This window comes from Camelus dromedarius, chromosome 14 (assembly GCF_036321535.1).
Source record: "Camelus dromedarius isolate mCamDro1 chromosome 14, mCamDro1.pat, whole genome shotgun sequence".
Lineage (NCBI taxonomy): Eukaryota > Metazoa > Chordata > Mammalia > Artiodactyla > Camelidae > Camelus > Camelus dromedarius.
In genome coordinates, this window is record NC_087449.1 from 30,754,273 (window position 1) to 30,777,331 (window position 23,059).

Here is a 23,059-nt window from a genome sequence, read left to right on the forward strand (position 1 = left end):
CCTAGTGTGTGCTCTGGTGTATATGATTTATTACACCCTCCAGAAGATACTCAGGTACAGGGACTTGTCCATTATAAATCCATCCTTCCTTGGTGTACCTATAGTGGGTGTCCTGAGGATAGTCAGGACTTCAGTCAAATCCCCATTCATTGGCCCTTTCTAAGTCCTCAAGAGTATACTTCAGATAGTATCTTGATGAATCCACTTCAAGAATCAGAGCCAACAAAAGAATCTATGTATTTTGATCTTAGCCACTAGCATCCTGGCCTGATTGGCTTGATTTTTCCCTCAAGCAGTCAGTCTGATTTCTGGTGCCCTGGGCCATGGACAGTGACCAGTTTTTTTTTTTTTTGGCTCCCTGACAGCTTCTAATAAGTTTAAAATTTCTTTGGCATGTTTAAGTTCTTTCTTCCCTGCAGTTAACAGTCCTCTCTCTATCCAAATGGCTCCATGGGTGTGGACCACTGAAAAGATGTATTTGAAATCAAGAAAATAATTACTCTCTCATCCTTATCTATATGGAGGGCTCTGGTCAGTGCTACAAGTTGGGCCTTTTGTGTGGAGGTACCTGTGTGGGGATTCTGCTCCAGTGTCTATGGATGGGTCACCACCAAATGCCCAGCTTTGCATTTTCCCTGGTCCATGAAGCTGCTTCCAATTGTGAACATCTCAAAGTCCAAAGTTTCTAATGACAAGTCCCTCAGGTCAGGGCAGCTAGAATAGACCTATTCAATTATGTGAATAGAATCATGTACAGGTTCTTCAAAACTAGTGGGAAAAAGTGTATCTAGGATTAAGGTTGTGGCTGCCTTCAAAGTGACCTTAGGGTTATCCAGTAATATATATAGCCTGGTGTTTTCCTAATCTTCCTGAGACTGACCATTATCCTCCTTTCTGTTCTAAGAGGGTAAGCACACAGCAAGGGCTATGCACAGTGGTATGCTGCCCTGGTACGAACTTTTCTGCTTCTTTTAAGAGGTCACAAGTAGCTGCTATGGCCTGAAGGCACACTGGCCATCCCTTGGTGTCTGTGTCTAATTGTTTGAAAGGCAGGCAACACATCTCCTTATACGGCCCAGCTATTGGGTCAATACTCCAAGACTGATTCCTTGTCCCTCACGAACAAACAAGTCAAAAGGCTTCCTGATAGCCAGCTGGCAGACCTAAAGCTGGGCCAGTTGACAACTTTTATATGATAACAACTTGTGGGATTCAAAACTCAGAGGTATACAGAAAAAGACATCTTTTAGGTCCCTGGTGAACCAACAAAAGTCCCCAGAGTAGTGAGCAGAGTGTATGGATTAGGAATCACTGGATAAATATCTTCTATAATTCATGGCTCTCAAGTCCAGTACAAACCTGTATTCATCTGTGCCTGGCAGCTGGAAGGATGAAACTAGACTATTAGTGTGCTCCTGCAGGTCTCCTTCTAAGTCACAGCCCTGGGGCCAAAATTCCAAAATGAAAGCAGTACTCATTAAAGGAACGGGCAGAGCAAGGGATTTAGCTCCTGCTAACAGCCTTCCTTGACTGAGTCTGACGTACTGGTGTAGCTTTTCTTGCTCTCCCCTGCCTCCCTTCAGTGCATACTTCTGGACTCACCTCCTGCAATGTCTCTTCCAGAAGTGCTGACCGTATTCCTTTTGGGGTTGGAGCAACAGAGCTTGGAATGCACCAGCCTGCTCAGGTGGTACTTTATTGCCCACTTGTCCCAGTGCAAAGGTAACCTTGGCATTTCATCTTGTTAGTAAATCTCTTCCTAGAAGAGAAATGGCACATTCAGGGAAAAAACAATGCTTCAGATGAGTCTTCCCCTTCTGATGGTCTAAGGGCTGGACAAAGGGTTTCTTCAGGGTTTCTTCAGACACCTCAGGTACTAATAGACTCGGGGGGAAGTTCAGAAATCTGGATATTTAAAACACAGTAGGTGGCCCCATATTGGTCAGAAAGTCAAAAGTTGATTTCCCACCATCACAGTAACTTGGGGCTCCACATAGGGAACACTGATGTCCTTCTTGATAGGGCATAACCTTACATTTTCTTCTGGTTTATTCTGGTGCAAGGACATAAAAGTTGAAAACAAGATCTGTTTTCACATTTTTTTCCATTTACAAAATGTAATTAAAATTGTACTTTAAGGACCCATTTTTTGCACCATTTTTCTTTAGAGTCTAAAGAATATTCTGGCCATAGGGTGTCACCAAAACATCTGTTTTTTTTTTTTCCTTTTCATGGATTCCTAGCTAAATATTGCCCAGTTTTGGAGACTACAGCCTGGAGAGCTGCAAGGGCGAATGGCATTAACATTTCCCAGTTGGAGGGTTTTTCCATATGGCTGCAGCAAAGGAAGCCTTTCTAAGAGTCTATCTTGGTACTACCTGCAGAAGTTACCCAGCACCAACAAAGTTCAGGCCAGTAAGCCTCAGATGAGGCTTTGCCTCATGAATGAAGGCAAAACTGTTCTCTTAGAAGTGAGTCCCTATGAAGTCATTATCTGTTACAGGCAGATGCTCCAACACCTCCGTAAATACCCCAGTGACCTGGGAACGTCCCCAGAGACAGGTGGGAGCACTGCCTCATTTCTTTGCAGTCAAAAGATCCTCATAAGTTTAATTCCTAAGGGAGTTTTTCTGCAGTCACCAAGAAACTCAGCCCCTAAATAGCCAATTCTTAGTTACCACTTATCGCTTACAGCCAGAATGCTTTAAATAGCCAATTTTTAATTAATAAGACTGTCAGACATAGACAAGCAAGTGTACACCTCCGTGACTCTCACCCAGGTTTAAGAACCTCAGCAGCTCCCACCTTTCATATCGCCTCTTTGGGTGGGCCTCTAACCCACCATCCTAGCCTTGGGACTCTAGCTCAACTAAAATCTCACCAAGGTGGGACTCTAAACCACAATCTGGATGAGATTTCTAGACAATTTAGGTACAGGTGGGTTTTAATGAGCTTATTCATCCACAGGAAGTCTTCCAAACTCAGAAACCAATTCTCAGCTGCAAAATGAAACTATATACCAAATGTCAGTGGCTCTGACAAGGGAAATGTCAGGGACAGTCCCTGGGACAAGGGATCCCCACAGCTGCTGGGACTTGTCCCCAGGGCTCTCAGTATCAGCAAGGGACTGATGAACCATGGACAAAAGTTCTGCCTGGATGTTTTCTGTTGGCCAGCTCACCAAATCTATTCCAGAATCAGGTTGATTTGCAGGATACACAGCAAGCCAAACACTGAGACAAAGGTTTGCAGCTGAGAAAAGTTTCACCCACGTGACAGCCAAGCAAGGAGATGCAAAAACAAACCTCAAATCCACTTCTCCAAAGATAGGGTTTAGGGATATTTATGGGATGAAGAGGCAGGTCAGTCTGAAGCATGGAGAAAGGTGATTAGAGGTATAAAAAGTCAGGTAATCGGTGGTCTTCACAAGCATAGTAGAGCTTTGTGGCTCTTCCTAGAACATGCTGAGGTCACTGTTTTCTGAACTCACATCCTGAGAGTGGAGTTGTTGGTCTGTGACGTCCGAAGGCCATCCATTAGACATTCACACAGGCCCAGTTGTATGGTCGATGGTCTCAACAGGTCTGAACTGGGCAAGATCTGGCTCCAAATTCCTAAAAAACCCCACTGAACTCCTAAGGTATGGGTCACTATAGTAATGGTTGCTTATCTGTAAGGAAGCTAATAGGAGTTTAAAAGCAAGGGAAGCCTGGTGACTTGTTTTTAGTTGGTTTTAATCAGGTTAGTCCTCAGTTTCAAATGATAAACCTTTATGGCAAATCAGAAATGGAACATACAGGTGATCCTGGTGCTGAAGACCAAGGCCTCCTCAAAGGCACATCACTGTCAGTAAGCACTATCTCAGTCTTTAATTGCCTTTCACAAAGCAAAAGGTTAGTGGTCCAGCCAGGAACCTACTCATTCTCCTTTGGTAATATCGACTTTAATTTCAAACATTGCTCCCTACCCGATGGACTTGTGAGTCTGGGGTTTGAGACATAGCTTTAGTCCCTGTTTGCTGTCCACCTGTAAGTACCTCAATATATTCGGAGCAGAAATCAGTTGATTCATAATTCTCATCAGCCCCCTGTTATAACCCAGCTCTTTTGCACTTACTCCCTACACTAAGAAATGGTAATAGAGACTCACGGTTCTATTTAGAAAAAAATGTTCCATGAGCCATTTGTATCACTGATGTGCTGTGTTTGTCGTCTTGAGGAGGTAGTCAAACTTCTGAGCAGTCAAGATGACAGATTCCTGGACTTGATCCCAGATGTACTGAGTGACTTCATCTGAGGACTGAGTCTGGGATTGGATTCTGCAGTTCAAATTCCTCTGGTTTTCCCCTATGCATGTTGAATGGAAGAACCATTACTTCAAATGTGTGGCCACTGAACTCTCTGCTAGGTAAGCTTAGTAGTCAACTAGTGATTGAACCGATCTTGGACGCTGTGAAGCAATAAATCGCCCAACCTCTGCTGAGGGGCTTGGTGTGTGCTTCAAAGCAGGTCCTAGATGCTCTGCCAGACAATTTACAATTCTCCCTTAGCTTTCATTCCTGCCTGTACAGAGCCTCATGATCAGCCAGAGGCAAGAGATTCTCAGACTTCTTAGGTCTTTGCTGAACATGCACACAACTCTGGAAACATGCAAAGCTTTATACATGTGTATGGCCTTCTAAGTTCCCAGGAATATGTCGGAGCTCTTCCAAACCCCTTCTAGACATGTTACTTCCTACCTTTTCCTTTGGAGTTTTGTTGGTAACTTTGTTGACATCAACTGTTATCACCAGCTCAGGCCATGTGATAGTAAATGACTGCTGCCAATTATTCTTGACAAATGCCCTAGGGAAAAAGGCAGTTAGTTTGATCTGACCCAGAGTTTACTCTTAGCAAAGTCAAGGTCTCTGGCTGATCTGGCAATTCCCTGGAAATCTTCAAATAAAGACTATTCTCTGGAAATCGAGGTTTTTCAGGGAGCACCAATCCCATTTTTGTTCCACCAGTCCTAGGCTACTACTTTTCATGGCTACCATGATTGTGAAGCCATGATGACTGTTGGTTATCAAGGCTACCAAGGATGTGTGTGGGAGGGGCATGGGATTAAAGCAAGCTAAAGCATCACAGGGTTTACTGTTCTTACCAAGATTCTGCTGTTCTCGAATACACTCTCCTTAAATTATTGCAGGCCTTTGGCTGATTTCCAGAGTCCTCAAAAAGTTGATGTTGACACATTTTTCCTAAAGTTCTTATTACTTTTGTGGAGGAATGGATTTTCAGAGGTCCTAATTCTGCCATTCTGAAAGTGTTCTCCTGAGAAATTTTTAAAGACCTAAATAAATGGAAGTAATTACTGTGGACAAGAATGTCAACAGCCATTTCAGTCCACAAAGGTATTGCAGCAGCCACTGACAGTACACCCTGAAGAGACTTCAGGATGGAGAACAGATTGCCCACCATCAGCCAATGCAGTCACCCCCCTAAGGTGTACCCTGAGAGGAATTCAGCAGAAAAATAGGATACTGGCCCTAGATAGCTAAGATGAACTTCAAAGGAATAATTTCAATGAGCCTAGACCCTTGCATCTTCCCATACACAAGAAAGCACTAAATTTATTAACTTGAGATGTCTAGTTTTATGATTAGCAATTATCTTCTGATGTTCGACTACATTTTTTTTCCTAGCAGAAACTCCTTTATACCTTGGCCTCCTCCCTTACTTCTCTGGAAGAGTGCCTCAGAGATATCTGAAAGGCTGCTATCCAAGGCTATAGTCCTCAGTAAGGCTGCCAAACAAAATATAATTCTCAACTTTTAGATTGTGCATCTTTTTTCAGTTGACAATACCATGTGCATTAATTGGAAGACTCAATGTTATTAAGCTTTCAATTCTCCCCAAATGATCTATAAATTCCATGAAATCATAATCATAATCCCACCAGGCTTTTTTGGTAGGTATAATAAGCTTATTATAAAACGTATATGGAAATGCACAGGACCCAAAATATCCAAAGAAATCTTGAAATAGGACAAATTTGGAAGACTCAAACGCTGGTATAAGATCAACAAATAGGTCAACGAAAACAGAGGTTTCAGAAATAGGACCACACTTAGCTGTGATTATAGTTTTGACAAAAGCACCACAGTGAAAATAGTCTTTTTAACAAATGGTGCTAGAACCAGTAGACATTCATTTAGAAAAAAATTAACCTCAACTCCTGTCAACCATATCGAAAACTTAATTTCAGATAGATTATACAATTAAACTTCAAAACTAAAGCTTCTAGAAGAAAACTTTGGATATGGTATTGTGAACAAAAAATACCGCAACCATATCACTAAACAAAGAATGCTGAAACCAAGTCATCAGCGGTTGCCACCCACCCCCCACCCCCCACCCCAGTGAAGACAAGCCTGCAGCCCAGCCTCTGCAGCCACTCACAATGGTGCCCTCTGAGCGGACTCAGAATAAGAAAGGACAAGATAAGGGCCCTAGATAGCCAGAGATGCTTGTCAAAGGAATGAATTCAATAAGCCCAAATGTTTGCTTCCTCCCATGCATAGAAAAGCACTAAATTCTTTAACTTGAGATGCCTGCTTTTCTTTAGATAACAAGTAATCTTTTATTATTCCAACTACCTGGTCTTTGTTGTAAAGCTCCTATATATCCTAGCTCCTCCCCTACCTCTTCGGAGCAGTCCCTCAGAGCAATCTGAGAGGCTGTCATGCAGGCTGGAGTCCTCCCGACAAATAAAACATCTCTCAACTTTTAGGCTGCGCATTTATTTCAGTCGACAGCATTGACACTCCGACCTTTTTGTTGTTGTTGTTTTGGACATAGGTACTTGGAGGTGGGAAGTTTTTTTAAAACAGGAGCATAGAATGCAATAACATAAAAACAGAGTAGGCCACATCAAAATTTAAAACATTCTCATCAAAAGATACCATTAAGAAAATGAGTAAGAATGGCACAAACTAGGAGAAAATTATTCGTAAAACATATGCCTGACAAAGGACTAATGTCCAGAATATATGAAGAATTTTCAAATTCAATAACAAAGACATCAGCAAAATATTCTAACAGCAACTCCACAAGATAGCTATAGGAGTAGCTTATTACTGTAAGAAAAATAAATGCCCTAAAGCATTGGACGTGATGGAAATACAAACGATGAAAGTCTGTTACACAGGACTTAAAATTTACAACCCAATACACAAAGTTTGAACTAAAACTAAACATTGAATTCCTTTGGATAATTTACATGAAGTATTCCGAGGTAAAATATATGATTTTGAAAATTAACTTGAGTGCGTTAAAGATGTTGAATTAATGGTAGAAATATGATGAAGAAAATAATTCCAGAGTTTAGGTTGTGGAATAAGTTTAGCTTGTGGAATAAGTGTGTGATATATCATTCTTTCATCTTTTTTATGTTTATCAATCTCATAATAAAATGTTAGGAAATAGTATATGAAAGGAAAGAAATGTAGAGGCTAAATTTCTTATTTGAGTGACTATTCATATGGCCACAGTTAGCTTTTGGTTTCCTGTGTTTTCTTCTGTTTTCTATCTATTCTGTGTTCCTCTTGAAAATCCCCAGCTAACGCTTGTTTCCTGGCTTTGGCCTGAGAGAGGCACCACACCAGATGGGGTTCAGTCGCCGCCATCCCCTGAGCCCTGGAAGCTTGATCTGCCTGCAGGCTGGGGCAGCCACAGTGAAGGCTGCCCGTCTATGACTGAAAAGCGCAGGGCGGCACGGCCATTGCCCCACCTTCTACCGTTAGTTGATTGTCGTCCCTTTCCCGCAGGCAAGGAATGGCATGCTACCAGCCCTTTCTCACCTTCCTGTGGGGGCTGCGAGCAGCTCCCCTGCCCAGGTCTGGCTAGACTGTGACCACAGAAAATCTGGCTTCCTCAGTGTCCTAACAGCAAGGTGGACTACCCAAACTTGGACATGTAGGAGCACTACCTCCACCACAGGCACACTTCAAAGATGAATCACCTGTGCTCCTCTCCGACAACTCTTCAGTCAGATCGAGTGGATCCAGACACCTTTAGGGACCTTTCCTGTAATTGGTCAACCTGCTCTCCAGTCTCCTTGACCCCATGGCCAGCTCAGCAGTGCCCCCTGCCCCCCCGACAGCTTTCCTTCTCCTCTTCCCACTTCTTTCTCTGCACTTTCATTTCCTTGGGATTACACCTCCAATGCCATTGGTTTATGTTCTCTAGAAAGGAGCCGGAGGCAAATCTCAAACGGATCTTATTTTGCTTGTTATATTTCTGTTATCTGAAGTCCTCTTCCCACAAATGGCACTTTCTCATCTTTTAGATCTTAACTTAAATGATAATGCTTCCAAGAGACCTTACCCAAACTATCCTTCCACCCCATTCTCCCAAGTATTCTGTTCTTTGTCTTTGTAGCTTTTAATATAATTTTTAATGATACATTTACTTCGGGTTTTCTTGTTGATATTGATCTTTCCACTAAGTCCAGGGCCAAGCACACAGTAGACTCTCAATAGTATTTGTGGAATAAATAAATGAAGTAGGTTCCATTAAAAAAAAAACTGCTTCATTTTTTACTTCTCCAGTGTTCTTCAAACTCTACAGAGTACTTCTCTAAAAGTGGAGATTGAGCATCTAAATAGCCAACAAAATGTACCATAATTTACTTAAGTTTCCAGTTACCTGGAAGGATGCTACATACCAATAAAATATTTAACATTCATAACATGCAAAATTTTGATACTAGAAATCGATCACATTTTTAAAGTATGTATTCATATTAGAAAATGAAGAATTTGCTTTAAAATCTTAAGAATTAAGAGACATATAGGAACATAACAAAAATTAAAACTAACTGCTGAACAACCATTGATAAGAAAGACTGGAGCCTACCAAAAAACATCTTCTACATCTGAAGACATAAAGAAGGAACCACAACAAGACAGTAGGAGGGGCACACGCTGGATATAATCAAATCCCAGATTACTCGTGGATGGGGAGACCCACAAACTAGAGACTAATTATACTGCAGAGGCTCTCCCACAGGAGTGAGAGTTCTGAGCCCCACGTCAGACTCTTCGGACCAGGGGTCCATCATCAGGAAGAGAAGCCCCCAGAGCGTTGGTCTTTGATGGCCAGTGGGGATTAATTGCAAGAGCTCCACAGGACTGAGGGAAACAGATTTTACTCTTAAAGAGCAAACACAAAATCTCATGCACACTGGGACCGAGGGTAAAAGAACTAACTTCATAGGAACCTGGGGTAGACCTGCCTGCTGCTCTTGGAGGGTCTCCTGGGCAGGTGGGGGGGGGGTGGGGAGAGTGGTGGCTGTGGCTCACCCCAGGGACATGAAAGCTGGTGGAGGACATATCAGGGAGTAATTCATCTATATGAACACTACTCTAAGCTGACATCTTGCTTGGGTCATTAGTACCAATACCTGGTCTCACCCAACAGCCTGTAGGCTCCAGTGCTCGGACACCTCAGGCCAAACAACTAACTAGATGGGAACACAGCCCCATCTACCAGAAGACAGGGTACCTAAAGAATTCCTGAGCCTACAGCTCCCTCTAGACATACCCTAGGTACAGCCCTGCCCACTAGAGGGGCAGGATCCAGCTCTAGCCACCAGTGGGCAGGTACTAGCCCCTCTCACCAAGAAGCCTGCACAGGCCTCTAGACCAGCCTCAGCCACCAAGGGACAGACACCAGCAGCGAGTAAACTACACTCCTGCAGCCTGTGGAATGAATCCACAAATACAGGCCAGACTCTACCCTGGGACCAGCTGGCCCTGGCCCTTGGGTGATGAGAGGGAAGTGCACTGCTGGGATGCATTGGACATCTCCTACAGGGGGCCACTTCTCCAAGGTTGGGAAATGTAACTAACCTACCACATACATGAAATCCCAGATGAAGGACTAAGTGATATGGAGATAGGTAATCGACCTGAGAAAGAGTTTAGAGTAATGATTGTAAAGATGATCAGAAAACTTGGGAGATGAATGGATGCACAGAGCATGAAGTTAGAAGTCTTTAACAAAGAGTTAGAAAATATAAAGAACAACCGAACACTTGAAGAATACAATAACTGAAATAAAAACTCTAGAAAGAACCAATAGTAGACTAAATGAGGCAGAAGAACATATCAGTGAGCTAGAAAACAGACTAATGGAAACTTCTGTCACTACCACAGAAGAGAAATAAGAAAAAAGAATTGAAAGAAATGAGGACAGCTTAAGAGGCCTCTGGGACAACATCAGATGCACTACTGTTTGCATTATAGGGGTCCCAGAAGGAGAAGAGAGAGAGAGAGAAAGGGCCTGAGAAGATATTTGAAGAGATAATAGCAGAAAAGTTGCTGAAAAGTTGCCTAACATGGGAAAGGAAATAGTCACCTGAGTCCAGGAAGCAAAGAGTCCCACACAGGATTAGCCCTAAGAGGAACACACCTAGACATATTACAATTAAAATGACAATAATTAAAGAGAGAATATTAAAAGCAAGAGAAAAGCAACAAATAATATACAAAGGAACTCCAATAAGCCTATCAGCTGATTTTTCAGCAGAAACTCTGCAGGCTAGAGAGAAGTGGCATGATATATTTCAAGTGATAAAAGGGAAAAAACCTACAACCAAGAATACTCCAGCAAAGTTCTCATTAAAATTTGGAAAAATCAAAAGCTTTCCAGACAAGTAAAAGCTAAAAGAATTCAGTACCTCCAAACCAGTTTTACAACAAATGCGGAAGGAACATCTCTAGGTGGACAAGAGAAGGCCACAACTAGAAACAAGAAAACTACAAAATAGAAAAGCTCACTGGTAAAGGGCAAACATACAGTAAAGGCAGGAAATCATCCACACACAAACTAGTAGGAAGGTTAAAAAAGAAAAGCATTAAAATTGTACGTATCCACAGTAAGCAGTTAAAGGATACACAAAACAAATGTAGAATACAAAATCAAAAACTGTAATCATAAGAGGAGGAAGAGTACAAATGCAGGGTATTTAAATTGCATTTGAAATTAAGATATCAGCAACTTAAACCAACTGTGTATTATATATAGACTGCTATACCAAAACTTCATGGTAATCAAACCAAAAACCTAAATATATATACACACACAAAGGAATCCACATATAACAGTACAGATAGTCGCCAAAACATAAGAGAAAAGAACAAAAGAAGAAAAGGAAAAAGAAGTACAAAAACAAATCCAAAATGATTGCCAAAGTGGCAGCAAGAACATACAATATCATTAATTACCTTAAATGTAAATAGACTAAATGCTCCAACTAAAATATACAGACTGGCTGAATGGACACAAAAACAAGATTTGTATATTTGCTGCCTAAAGTGACTCACTTCAGATCTAGAGACACAGAGTGACAGTGAGGGGATGGATATAGGTACTCCACACAAATAGAAATCAAAAGAAAGCTGGATTAGCAATACTTACATCAGACAAAATCAGCTTTAAAACAAAGACTGTTACAAGAGACAAACCAGGACACTACAAAATGATCAAGGGATCAGTAGAAGAAGACACAACAATTGTAAATATATATGCACCCAACATAGGAGCATATAAGGCAAATGTTAACAGACATCAAGGAAGAAAATGATAGTAACACAATAATAGTGGGGGACTTTTAACACCCTACTTATATCAATGGACAGATCATCTAGACAGAAAATCAATAAGAAAACAAAGGTCTTCAATGATGCATTAGACCAGAGGGACTTAACAGATATTTATAGAGCATTCCATCTAAAAAGAGCAGAATACACATTCTCTTGAAGTATATATGGAGTATTCTCCAGGACAGATCACAAGCTGGGCCACAAAGCAAGCCTCAGCAAATTTAAGAAAATTGAAATCATATCAAGTATCATTTCTGACCAAAATGAAAAAAGATTAGAAATCAACTAAAAGCAAACACACACACACACACACACACGCGCGCGCGCGCACACACAAAACCCCCACAAACATGTGAAGGCTAAAGAATATGCTACTAAACAACCAATGGATCACTGAAGAAATCAAAGAAGGAATCAAAAAATACCTAGAGACAAATCAAAATGAAAACATGATGATCCAAAACCCATGGAGTGCAAAAAGGCAGTTCTAAAAGGGAAGTTTACAGCAATATGAACTTACTTCAGGAAATTCCAAATGGATTCAAGACCTAAGTGTAAGATGAGATACTCTAAAACTCCTAGACGAAAAGCACAGGCAGAACACTTCTTGATGTAAATGTCAGCAATATTTTTTGGATTCCTAGAATAATGGAAATAAAAGGAAAAATAAGCAAATGGGACTTAATTAAATTTAAAAGCTTTAGCACAGCAAAGGAAACCATAAACAAAACAAAAAGCCTACAAAATGGGAGTAAATATTTGCAAATAATGAGACTGATAAGGGATTAATTTCCAAAGTACACAAACAACTCATACAGCTTAATATCAAAACGAAACAATCCAATCAAAAAATGGTCAGAAGACTTAAAAGGACATTTCTCCAAAGAAGACAGATGGTCAGCAGGCACACAGAAAGATGCTCAATATACTGATTATCAGGAAAAGTAAATCAAAACTACAATGAGGTACCACCTCACACCAGTCAGAATGGCCATCATTAGAAAGTCTACAAATAATAAATGCTGGAGAGAGTGTGAAGAAAAGGGAACCCTCCTACACTGTTGGTGGGAATGTATATTGGTGTAGTCACTATGGACAATACTATGCAGGTTCCTTAAAACACTACAAATAGAGTTACCATATGATCCAGCAATCCCACTCCTGGGCATAAGTTTGGAGAAAATTATAATTTGAAAAGATACATGCATCCCAATGTTCACAGCAGCACTATTTACAATAGCCAAGGCATGGAAGCAATCTAAATGTCCATTGGCAGATGACTGGATAAAGATTTCGTATATATGTATACAGTAGAATATTACTCAGCTATAAAACAGAATGAAATAACGCCATTTGCAACAACATGGATGGACCTAGAGATTATCATACTAAGTGAAGTAAGTCAGACAGAGAAAGACAAGTATCATATGGTATCATTTACATGCAAAATCTAAAAAAAAGACACAAATGAACTTATTTAACAAAACAGAAATAGACTCACATAGAAAACAAACTATGGTTACCAAAGTGGAAAAGGTTGGGAGGGAGCAATAAATTAGGAGTTTGGGATAAACATATACACACTACTATATGTAAGACAGAGAAATAAGGACCTACTGTATAGCATAGGAAATTATATTCAATATCTTACAATAACCTATAATAGAAAAGAATCTGAAAAAGTATATATATACATAAATATATATATAACTGAATCACTTTGCTGTACACCTGAAACACAACATTGTAAATAAATATACTTCAATAAATAAATTTTAAAAAGACATACATGAGAATGCTCTTAGCAATACAAATGCAATAGTCTAAAGTTAAAACATTCTAAAATAGAGTATTCGATAAATTTTGTATGTTAAAAAATGAGGATTGACAGATAATTTTAAAATGTGAGCATCTTTTATTTTATCTACCTGAAATTTAAATTTAAACAAATCACATATAGTGCATGGGGCTTACTAAAACATTTTTTTTGTCTGAAATTAAAATTTAACTGGATATTTTGAATTTTTATTTTAAATCTGTTACCATAGTAGAATACTATACACAATGAAAATGAGTGAACCACAGTTACACAAAGCATGAATCAATCATGTGATGGTGAACAAAAAAAGTGATGTGTTTATGTAGAACTCGGCTCAACTCAGAAATCAGGATAGTGGTTAAAAAGTTGGGGAACGAGAGGATAGTGATCTACAGGAGGCAGGAAGGGGTCATCTGGACTACTGATAAAGTTTCTGGAACTATGTGGGGGATATAGTTATACAGAGATTTTTGTTACTTTTATTCACTAAGCTGTGACATAAAATTTTTGTACCTGTACAATTTCGTCTACATGTTATAATTCAGTAAAATGTCACAGACGTTTCTTGTTCATCCAAAGATAAAGTCACAGTCACTACACCCAATATTGCTTCAATGTTACCTGATTAAAAAATAAAAAATCCAATTCTACGATTCAAAGTCAAAAAGATAAAAAAAGCACAAAGAGAAAAATCCAGTGCAAACTCATCACTATCACCTTAAGACAAAGTTTGACTGTGAGCTCTTTAAGAACAGGGAAAGAAGAAAACCTGGAGAAAATATTTAAAGATGACTTTACTTTTAACCAACATCTTTTGTTTTTCTCCCAAACCCCCACCATTTGGGAGTCTGCCTCTTCTCCAGCTCTCTTCTTAGTATTCAGGGGAAAGAAAATGATTTCTTCCTGGAGGGCTGCATAAGTTTTAGAACAATCAGGGATCTCTGAAGATTTGTCAGAGATAGGTTTAGAAATGGAACCTGTGCTGAGATTTGTTTAAGAGGCTCAAACTTTGGCAAAACTTAGTTTGAATCTAGGTCTGACTGAGCAAGTTACAGGGCTCCTCACTTTAATGCCCTCATTTTAAAATCATTTAAACCTCCACCTGAGGAGTGACATGTTTAGCCTAGCGCCCAGCACAGAGGAAACCTTCATTCATCAACATGATACATGCGCAGTTATTCTGATGGAAGTCTCAACAGGAGGGCTCTTCTTCAGCCCTGAACTTTCCATGGTTCTAGGTTTGCCTGTCTTTCTCCTACTGGCAGCATGCCTGAGATTGATTTTCTTGTGATTTCTTCCCTCCTTGATTTTAGCAGTAAAATACTCTATAAAAATGAGAGGCTGATGAAATTTATAAGTTAAAACGATTCTTTTCCCAAGCCCCCTGATTCATTCCCATAACAATCAACTGAGAAGAGTTCTTATAAGCTAGACCAGCATCTTTGTAAATGTCCTTGAGCCATGACTGTGAAACTGCCTAAACTACAGGATGCTTATCTTTTAGTAAAGTAAGGAAAGTATCTGTTCTGCCCACACCTAATTAAAAGGGCTGATTGCATTATCCCATCGAGCTGCTTGGCTGCCCTCCAGGGTCTCTGTGTGAATGTGCCGCGAAGAGAGAGATGGGGATGTGCATTATTTCATTTCTTAAGCCCCCATGAGACAGCAAAATGGCAGAAATAGCAGTCTGAGATGTTGGAGATAATTGCTGTTCAATTCTAGATTTGATGAGCTAATGAGCACTGTGCAGAAGGCATATGATGGGGCCTCGTTTACAGCATAAACTGTGTTGCTGTGTGCACTGGGAGAATATATGTCGTCTGTCTGTGTGTATCCTTGCAAATTACATTTTTCAGCGTAAGCAGTAATTCTGCCAAACAATTACAATGTTTACAGAATCTGATGCAATCCATCTGTTGAAAAGACTTTTCTGTGTTTAGGCTGATAAAATATAAAACAGTTGAAGACTTAACAAAACCATGGATCTTGATTTGGGGAGTGTCATGTTCTTCCTAGGCTGTGCAATGGCAATTAATGGTGAAAAGCTCCCAGAGGCTTGCCGGGCTCCGACAAATTCTGTGGGACGGAGAGAGAGCAACACTGCCGAGGTGCAACTGCCTTCTTTGGTAAATTACCTTTTTGCTGAGCACTGACACCAAGGCATGGTCAAGTGAACTTGGAATGCAAAGTGTTTCTCTTCCCTCTACTGCCATTCTTGCCTTACAGCTAAATTTGGTATAGTGACTCAAAGTATCCAAGTTGAACAGCTCTTCCCTCATGAATGGTTGACTTTACTACTTGGGTGAGTTGAAAGACAACAAACTAGATGCTTTACAATGTTAACTTTTTTGAGACTTAATGTCATAGTTTGGGCTATGGACATCGGGCTCCCTCAACTACACTGTTAGTAAGTAGTAGGGCCAGAATCCACGCCCTTAACCTTCAGGGAAGGCTTTCTGGACCTCACACCATTGACACTTTAGATCAGATAATTGTTTGAATCGAAGTTAAACATCTTTCGATGCACATGACAGCCCCAGTAGATGCTAGTAACATCTCTCCAAGCTGTGATAACTAAAAATATCTCCAGCCATCACCAAATGTCCCCTAGGGAGCAAAGTTACCACCCCTACCATGGTTGAGGACCACTGCTTTCGGGTATGATATTTCATAAACAATAATTTTGCCATGGGTTTTCATGTCAGATGGACTTGTGTTAGCATCTTGGCTTTACCACTTACAGGTTGTATGATCTTAAGGAATGAACTTAAAGAATCTTGGCCATACGAAATAGGTAGTGGGAACACAAAGCCTTCAAAGGGGTAGGTGTTATACCATGACCATGTTCTCAGAGTCCTCCTGCCCTCAGGCCTCACTGAAGGAGCATATCACCTAAGACAAACAGGTTCCTTGCTATGCCAAGACTGCTTCAAGACAAGTCCTCTTGATCTCATCCCCCTTTAAACTAGATTTGACTGCCCATATGACTCTCGTAAGTATAAATGTTGAGCCAGGACAAGTAATATTAATATTTTCTCTAGAATAAAATGGGAAGAGATTGAGGCAGACCTTGTCAGTGCCACCTTTATCCCTTGGCATTGACTGTTTTATTGTGGTCCACTCCTCCTCCAGCATCTAGTATCTGCATCTCTGCTATTTCCACGTGGCTGCACTGCTGCCTCATGCATGGCAGGCTGGACATGCTGGAGATGGATCACCAACCCAGAAACAGTCTTTGCCTTAACTGAGAGGCAAGGGAGCTGGGGTACTGATATTTCCATTCTCTGTTATCCTTATTAATTCTAACGGATGTGTGTTACCATTTCTGAGATTAAGTGCCAGTCACCCACAGTGGTAGGTAGCTTAATACAGCCATTATTGACTATATTCTTCATTCTCCTGCCAGTGTTCCCTGTGCCTCCCAAATAAACCACTTGCGTGGAATCTTTGACATCTGTCACTAAAAGGAGAAGTATATTTCTAGTGAGTTATTCTCACTTTAGGGTACATAATTTTAGGGAGTGCTTAAAAATGCAAATTCTCCAACTCTATAGATTCTAATTAAGTAATTCTGGAGCAAAGCCCCCAAATCTGTGTTATAAAAAGTACCCTCAGCTATTTGAAGTGCATCATACTTTGAGAAACTTCATTATAGGGTAGTTTCTAGAATTGATGAAAACTGTTTATCATTTTAAATACTTAACATGCTGTAAGTGTCCTCAGATGTAAGCAGCTATCAGGACTACTTGTGCTGACCTCATCAGCAGAACCAGCCTCGGCAGAGAAGCCAGATTATTCAGAATAATTAGATCGGGACACTGACAGAGGCAGACACAAGAATCCTCTCTGGCGCTACTTCTAGGGAACCCAGCCCAGGGTTAAGACAAGGCACCTTGATCCAAACAGTACAGAGATCATCTCATCCTCTGCTATCCCTTTACAGATATAGGAGAAGAATCTTCACACTTCATTTGATGGGTAATGAAACTGAGATCCAGAGACAGTAAGTAAATTACCTAAAATCACTTATTCAGGAGCAAAGCTGAAATGAACTTGGATCAGACTCTAGAGGCCCCTTTCTGCTGCAGCATTCCTGATGGTTGCTCAGGCTGGCTAACACACAGGGATTCACAGTAGGTTTCTGCAGGATCTCACCACCTTCTTGTTCTCCTCCTCCTGGACCAGCCAGTCCAGGAGGATAACTTAAGGCAACCATCAGTGGTGTCTTGGATGGGTCACAGTAAGCTAGAAATACCACTCTGGAAGTAGTCTTTCAGCCCTGGCTATCCACAGTTATTACCAGCTTTTGCTCTTAGAGCTAGGCCTGCTCAGGCTATGGTGCCTGGATATGTTTGTTTGTCTTTCAGTACCAAAGATATTATGGAGCATGTTTCATCATATATACTGACCACTCCCTCAGAAAGCTGACTTGGATCCATTTCACCAAAGTCACGGTCCCCTTTCTATCCATGACTCAAGAGCTAGTTAAAGTGAGCTATTTGCAACTCTTAAAGTACCACATTTATGTGGACTTACTGTCTTAGGCTTCTGATGGGCTGCAAGGGAAGGGAAGTATTAAGTGGGTGGGGAATGTGGAGATGGAGTGAGCACTGATGGGAAAGGTCAGGACCCACTGGGGGGAATGAGCCAGAATGCAGCAAGCATACGTGCTGATGCCCACTTCCTTCTGCCACAAATTCAACTGCCAGACCAGCTTTCAGGTCATATATGGTAAGTCTCGAAGCCAAGGGACTAGACTTACTGTGCTACTCTAGACCTAGAAGACTTACTTAAATTGTAGCAATATTTTGGGGGGACCAGTTTCCTAAAGCAATGAAAATAAAAATAAAAATAAACAAATGGGACCTAATTAAATTTAAAAACTTTTGCGCAGCAAAGGAAACCATTGACCAAATGCAAAGAAAACCTACTGAATAGGACAAAATATTTGCACATGATATGACTGATAAGGGGTTAACATCTGACATATATAAACAGCTCATACAATTCAACATCAAAAAAAAAAAAAACACAATTAAAAAGCAGAAGACCCAAATAGACACTTCTCTAAGGAGGAAATGCAGATGGCCAACAGGCACATGAAAAGATGTTTGACATTGCTAATTGTCAGGGAAATGCAAACAAAAACTACAGTAAGATGTTACCTCACACCTTGGTCAGAATGGCTATCATCAAAAAGAACACAAGTAACAAATGTTAGTGAGGATGTGGAGAAAAGGAAATCCTTGTGCACTGCTGTTTGGTGGAATGTAAATTGGTGTAGCCACTGTAGAAAACAGTATGGAGGTTTCTGAAAAAAACTAACAAAACTACCACATGACCCAGCAATTCCACTCCTGCATATATACCCCCCAAACCCTCAAAAACACTAATTCAGAAAGATTCGTACACCCCAATATTCATCGTAGCATTATTTATAATTGCCAAGATAAGAAAGCAACCTAAGGGTCCATCAATAGATGAATGGATAAAGATGTGATTGGTGTGTGTGTGTGTACACACAATAAAATAATACTCAGCCATAAAAAAGAATAAGAAATTCCCATTTGCAACAACATAGATGGACTTGGTGAGTATTATTGTTAAGTGAAATAGGGAAGAGAAAGACAAATACTGTAATATCACTTACATGGAGTCTAAAAAACATACTTTTGAATATACAAAAAAAGCAGACTCACAGATATAGAGAACTAGTGGTTACCAGTGGGGAGAGCAAAAGGGGAAAAGACAATATAGGCATAGGAGATTAAGAGGTATGAACTGTTACATATAAAATAAGCTATAAAGATATATTGTACAACATAGGGAATATAGACAATATTTTATAATAACTATAAATGGAGTATAACCTTTAAATATTGTGAATCACTATATTGTACACTTCTATAATTTTACACATCAACTATATGTCAATAAAAAAGTTTGAAGCAGGAGAGCTTATTTAAAAGATCAGTTTGACAATGAATGTGAAGGACTAGCTAGGGCATAAGGACATTGTCTGCATCCAGTTCCAGCAAATTTGTTGTATCAGAAATTGCAGGATCCTTCTCAGAGTCCTGTGACACTACCCACTTCCTGGACTCATTGTAGCTGGTTCTCCTAGGATTGACCATCCACCCCAGGACCCACCTGAGGCCAATCAATCACTTGTCTTCAGAATGTCAGGGCTGCCACCCCACAGCCAGGCTAACTAGCTGCATGCCTGGAGATTTGGGCTCCTCCTTCTATTTCTGGTCTAGTATGAAACACTATGTCTCAGCAAATGGGATCTGACAGCCCAAGTAACTGAAAAAGAGGCCAGGTGATAAAACTCCTGCTAGGAAAATTTTGACCAAAAGGAAACCAGGCGTGGGAGGTAGTTGGGAGCTAAAATCTCCTCTCCTGTGAACTATTCTCAGGTGCAAGTTTTCCTTGTGGTCTCTCTGGAGAAGTCCCACACACCGTGCAAACACAAATATGCCATGTCTACTCAGTTTATAACAAAGTAGTTGCCAACATAATTTATTGTTTGACATTGCTTCAATCTCAGTCCGTCCTTGCCTCACTTCCCTTTTTCCTCATCCTTGTTGCCTTGGCTTTGTACCCCTTAAATAAATCATCAGTACTCCAATCCTTGCCTCAGGCTCTGCTTTCCAAAGAACACTAGCTTGCTTACTCCAATGCATACCCTGTCTGCTCTTGGTTTGGTGAATTACCTAATCCTTCATAATTCACTTCTGGAATCTCTTCCATGAAGATTTCTCTAACAACGACCACCCTCTCCCTGCCAACTGAGTCAAACACCTTTCTATATGATTATGGAAACTTGGATTTCCATTACTCTTAGCACTTACATTTCTTGACTTTGGTATCTAATAAAGTGTGAAATCTCCCACCTTCTGTTTAACCTCTTTCATCCAATAAGGCCATTCCCAGTCACAAGAAGCTTGATATTTTTGTTTTTGCTGGCATCAGGCACAATGATTTTCATAGCTCAGGTGCTCAAGAGATTACATGGAGTAAGCGTGGGGCAAGCATGAAAGGAATATAACCAAAGTAAACGTTCTAGTTAGCTCCTGGAAGCCCAGCCATATAAGGGCACTGAACAGTTGTATGTAATTAGGGCAGCTGGTTCATTTGCAAGGAGGATCAAACAGATTCAGAGGTTCGAATGATTGGGTGGCTTAGAACACCAGTCAAGGGAGACCCCTGGGGAGGCACTGTGTGTGTGTGGTTACATAGGGATTAATGGTGCCCTTACTGATCTGTCACCTTATGTTTTCCAGACTTTCTTGTTCTGGCTTGGGAGTGCTGTCTTTGCTGCATGAGGTTAAACAGGGACTCTTAACATTCATTGCCCCAAAGGAAGGTGATGTCTCAATGGGCCATAATGAAATGAAAGTTCCACAAGGGCAGGGGTTATCTGATTGATCTCAGAATCTCCAAGACCCACATGTTAGGTACTTGGTCATTATTTCTTGAGTTAACAACTACTAAAAGACTCCACTGACAAAATTTTAAAACTGTTTCCAACAGGCTTGTTAGTATACCTAACTCCTAGTATAATGCTTAATTCAATTGCCAAGGAACCATTATCTGCACGGTCAGGTTCATTCTTTTTCCTAAAGTGATCTACAATACACAGGATGAGATGGACCTATAAATTTAAAGCAAAGGGGTTGTGAAAATTGACCCATTAACTTTTCACCCCATCAGAGTCACACCCTCTTCCCTCCCTCATATAGGTATGTTTTCCAGGAAAAATCAATCTTCACTGATGCGGTTCCTGAAAATTTATTTTGTAGAATCAGGATAATTAATAAGGGAGAGAATTAAGAAATGCTGCATGACCTGCCTAGTAATTTTTTGGCAGCAGAGAATATATCCAGACAGTAAGTTGGAAGAATGTGAGCCAATGAAGTCTACGTTTGGAGATAATTTGGGAAGTTTGGAAAGGGAAAGAAGGCTGTCAAACAACTGCTTTGCATGTGAGAGAGATGGGGAAAGAAAACTTTGGAAATGTGACAATGAAATCTCTCCCTCTTGCATATTTGAAACACTTAAAATAACATGAAAAATAATTATTTACTGATTTTTTTTAATGTGACATTATTCTAATGCTGGACCACCAGTCATCTCAATTTTATTTGGGTTATACTGTGGGTCACTTTAATCCTATCCTGAGAATTTGGAACCATGATTACAGTTTTCCTGAGGTGATTTTGATTTGAACTAGTATCTACTGCCTCAGGAAAAGTAATCTATTACCAGATATTGCTATGCACATGTTATGTATATACTAAAGTATGTACATCAATCTCTTTTAAAATAAGAGCTAATGCTTTTTATCATTATAGTTTAAGTGACAGTATATTGTATGGATCTGATTCTTTTTGTGGACCTAATTTTTTAAACAAGGTTAGCATGACTTTTTTGAATGCGACTTTGAATACAATTATTATGATACCTTGTAACTAGCCTTTGCTCCATGCGTCTTGTGATGTCTTTGGCCAAAAGCAATATAATTGTGACTGGAGTTCATTCAGCAGAAACATTTGCTTAATCTTGTTAACATTCTCACTAATGAACCATCCAATGATCATTACTACAAAATGTGGCCAAGATGTCCAGGTGCCTCTCATCAGTTCTGGCTGTTGCTATTTTCCAGTCACTCTAATCCCATATAGCAGCCTGAGCAGGACAAGCCTGAATGTGGGAGCAATCTGCACATGATTTCATTGGTCACCGAATTCCTCTGACAACCAATTTAGGGGGGAAAAATTTTGACTTAAAATCCAATTAGGGAGTTCCTTCTCCTTCCTCTTTGAAGGTTTAGAAGATTTGGGCAATCTTTGGAAAGATTTTCTGTCAATTAGCACTTCCACCAGAAAGTAAGCAAAGAAGGGAGACAATGCAGAAATCTCAGCAATTACAGATTCTGTAATAGACCCTGGACTTTGGACTAAAATAATCAAGCATTTGCAATGAGTAGGATAGAGCACGGCATGGAAGTGTCGAAAGATAATTAGAAGCAGGAGTAGGAACATTCTAAAACTTGTTTGGAGGGATATGTTGGGAGAGAGCTGAATAAGTAACACTGCAGAGAGCATTCCCTCTGCCACCTTCCATGATCCCAGTCTAGCTCCTGGCGCTCCTGAAAGGAATTTCCACGATTTGACTCCGTCTGCCTAGTTGATGTTCTTCATTCTTAAGATCTCTGCTTAGTCATCACTTCCTCAAAGACCTTCCACCAGCCCAGATTAAACATGTTTGTGAATACACTTTCATCTGCCCATCTTCAAGTTCCATGAGGACAGGGTTCTCTTCCCACCGTGTCTCAGTGCCACATGAAGTAAGGGTTTGGTAGCTTGCTGAATGAATTTCTTTTTTTGGACTTAAATTTCCTCTACCTTTTAAAAGGAGGAAGTTGGAGATTATTAAGAAACTACTAAACACTAATGTGACAGCTCTTCAGATTATAGAAAAGACATTCATCTGCCCTAGGGCATACCAACCCCTCCACCAAAGAAGTCTTGGGCAGTTTGGAAGTTACAGAGCAAAACTAATACAGACCCAAAGTTTTGAGTTCTCAT

The 23,059-nt window shown here is 40.3% G+C and overlaps 1 long non-coding RNA gene across 3 annotated transcripts in view; it reads right to left on the minus strand.

Annotated features, from left to right (window-relative positions):
* Window positions 1-1,347: 1,347 nt before the first annotated feature.
* LOC116156875 (uncharacterized) overlaps window positions 1,348-23,059 on the minus strand; it is a 482,375-nt gene continuing 460,663 nt past the window's right edge. For all 3 annotated transcript variants that reach the window (XR_010383828.1, XR_010383825.1, XR_010383827.1), the window contains 2 exons: window positions 4,739-4,844; window positions 1,348-1,759 (listed from right to left, as the gene is read on the minus strand). This is a non-coding gene — a long non-coding RNA (uncharacterized LOC116156875). The remainder of the gene's footprint in view (window positions 1,760-4,738; window positions 4,845-23,059) is intronic.